Below are 3,556 nucleotides of genomic sequence, written 5' to 3'. Positions count from 1 at the left end.
GAGTCAGAGTTTGAGTCCTCAATGTCAGATCAGCAAACCGATAGCTCTACCCACTCTTATGGATCTCAGGATACCATTTTGCTGTCTTCTTCTGATGAAAGTGGGACTCCTCACCGTTCACAGCCTTGGCCAGCCAAGTTTCAAATACCAGCCTTTTCCTATGATGTAGAGCTTTTATTGGATGCAGGAAATAAGGCCTACCAAAAGGATGGCACCCTCATAAACAACCCAAGAGTGACCAGTAGTGTACTGGAGAGATTAGCTGAAGCTATATTTGGATATACAGCATACCCAACTGGATTACAAGTTTTAGCTGTGGTAGCCCTGATTGAAAAGTACCCATGCCTCAAAGAGCCAGGTTCTTTTAATGGCTTATATGGATGGCAGCAAAGGATAAAATACAAAATGGGCAATTATCGGGCAAAAGTAAGAAGTCGCCAACTTGCCTGTCCAGAGTTAGAGGTTAACTCACAGAAAAGAAAGTCAAGTGGAAGTAACCCACCCAAAGGCATAAAAAGGCCCAAGAAAGCTGAAGTTAACTACCTGCCTCCAATGCCATTCGGAGAGACAGAAGAATCCTTAGAAAATGAAAGAATGGACCTGCTCAAGGAAATAAAGAAGAAAAACAACAAAAAGATAACAGATGAAAAAATGGACAAGTCTTTCTCCTATCGAAGACTAGAAGTGGTCAGGCATTGTCCTGCCGTACAGGATTTCATGGAGAGATGGCCTGCTCTTTTCTGTGAAGCTCAGGTAAATCTGGGCCATTAGCTCTCATTAGCTGATTTGTTGTCTACAGTTAATGAAATCACTCACTACTTATTTGTAGTAGTAACATTTTGACATTTTTGCTAAAAAACCAAACTAGCCCTGAAAGGATGATCTCTACAAAATGTAGTGAAAATTATATTTGGTATTGTAGGACTCTTGAGTAATGCTGATTTGTGTTAGGTTTGCCTATGAGTGACTTATTGTGAATATTACAGTAATGCACATGGAAATTTGTGTGTGTGTCACTTTTTTGTTTCAGATCAAAGAAGAGTTCAAAAGAATTACCACAATTCATCTGGAGCGAACCTTTTTCTCAAAGCTGGACATCTACACTCCCAGACTTCTGGACATGTTTCAGGCAAAAGGAGGAGTAGCAGGCACAAAAATAAGGCCCATCTTGGATTCATTCAGTCAGGTAAAGGGTAAAATTATGAAATTCACTGAGAACCAAAAACACTTTCCTAGTTATAAAATTTTTGTTATTTTGTATTGTTGTCACACTATTGACAGTAGGGGTGGGTGATATGGCAAAAAAAAATCACAAATTGGGGCGACAGCGGAGCTATAACTGCAGCAGCGAGAGTGGAGAAGTGGTCGGAGCTGAGAAGCTGGGTAAAACTTGATGTACAGCTGTTAAAGATGTTGAACAGTGAACACAGCGGCTCCTCTAGACCAAACTGCTGTAAAGAGGGTGGTAACTCCTGGCGTGAGAGCACATACACACGCGGGATACAGGCGCACACAAAGTGTTCCCGAAGTCGGACCGCTGCGCTGAGCACCTATTTAAATATTCAGCGTGAATCGCTCCATCAGCTGGTAACAATAAAACATGAAAGACAAACTAAAGGTGCCACAGATGTTTTAAACTCAATTATTAGTGGATCCTCCTGCAGAATAATATAACATATTTGTTTAAACTAATGAGGAAGGAGAAAAGAAGAGGAAGCTGATTAACTAACGGGCTGACTGATCTGTAGACCTGATTAACAAAACTGAGACTGAAAAAGTGGGAGGGTGAACGCAGGTAGAGAGAAGCAGCAGAAATGAGACCCAGAGAGAGATTTATGTCTAGTAAATATAAACGTGATTGTCAGTGTAGAGATGGAAAGACCAGAGAGACAAAATGCTGAAGACACAGGGACAGATACATGTGAAGACACTTTTTTTTTTTTTACACTTTTTCAGAATGCTAAATATTCACTCATTTGTTGTTGGTCATGTTTACATTTCTAGCTCTTACAGTTTCTGTAGGACACATGTTAGTTAGTATGGAAGCAATATTAAAATTTTCTAAAAAAAACAACTCAGGAAAATCCAGGTCCTTAGTAAAATCCCTGCTTATCAATTAATCGTTAATCGATCGTTGTCAATCAACTAACGATTAATGAATCAAGCGATAATTTGCACCCACATTAGTCTCCACATTAACGTCACTGACCTTCTGCTGCTCTGATTCATTTTGATCTGCTTGAGCCAGAGTTTTATCCTGACACTGCAGCACTGGAAGTTAGAACTCGATTCATCACTGTGTTTCATGAAGCTGATGCGCAGCTCCGATCGAGTCCGGGTCCTGTCCGACTTTATATTGCAGATAGCATGGGCCATAGAACTACAGATCATAGAATTTGCGCTATAGCGCGATCCTGACAATCTCCTTGTTAAGGCAGATTGTGGAGACGTTATAATCGTTCACGATTTAATATTGTTAAATCGCACACCCCTAACTGACAATGATCTGTTTAGTGGCCAATTCTTGTGACCACAGGAAACTTCATAAATCAAAAGTCTACCAATGAAACGGGTTATGGTTGTGTACGCAGGCAGTAAAGTGTCAAATGCCCATTCACCAATTCAGATTCAGGTTACCAATTAGAAATATACAGACCTATATAACTGACCTTAGTTCAGTAAGTGTAATGGTAAAATGGTCTGCACATATGTAGCACCTTTTCTACCTTTAAGCTACTGACAGAGCGCTGCTGCCTTTGACATCTGGTGTCAACTGTCCCCTGCTCACCAGGAAACATCCACACAACAATCACACATTTACACAAGGCAATGGAGGGTGATGTGGCCATAATTGCAGTATGCCATTCCGGTTGAGCGGTGACTGCTGTACCACTGAACCACTGCCACCCCTGTACAGTAAAGATTCCTTTTCTATGTATTTTAACAGGATGTTGAAAGCAGACGAGATGCTGTCATCCGCTGCTTGATGGAGTTCCTTGGTGAGTCTGGAGAGGAGCTTGTCAAAGATTACCAGGTAATGAATGTCATAAATTTTCTGCCATTTTCTTGATACCACAATCTTTTTTGTAAGATTAAAAAAAATGAAAAAATACAGTCTTGTTTATCTGATCACACTTTCCTCATCATTTAAAATATGTATTTATTATAATGAGGTTTTTATTATTCAACCTGTGTTGATTACATTGGTGATTCTGTTATTAGATTTCTGAAACAAATGGTCATAATCTACTGAGCGCTTTCTCCCCTGTTCACTCTGACCAGTCCATTCCTTTGTGGTCGTGCTAGAGGAGCAGCAGGAGCAAAAACTATATTTCCTATTGTAAATATAAAATTGTATTTTGCACAATTTCTAACTGAAACAGAGCCATGTTACACTGTATGAGCTTCACTTAATATGAACAGAGTGGTTGTTGCAGAGACACTACCCCAAGGTGATAGAAGCCTTGTTTGTAATGTACAACTTATTTTCTAATGCACACGCACCACACAGGTGGTATTACAAAAAGCCTTTTTATATGAAAACTTTCATCTCCAG

The sequence above is a fragment of the Hemibagrus wyckioides genome, linkage group LG29, assembly GCF_019097595.1.
Source record: "Hemibagrus wyckioides isolate EC202008001 linkage group LG29, SWU_Hwy_1.0, whole genome shotgun sequence".
NCBI lineage: Eukaryota > Metazoa > Chordata > Actinopteri > Siluriformes > Bagridae > Hemibagrus > Hemibagrus wyckioides.
The sequence above is the reverse complement of the archived record's forward strand: the minus strand, read 5'-3'. Positions refer to the sequence as shown.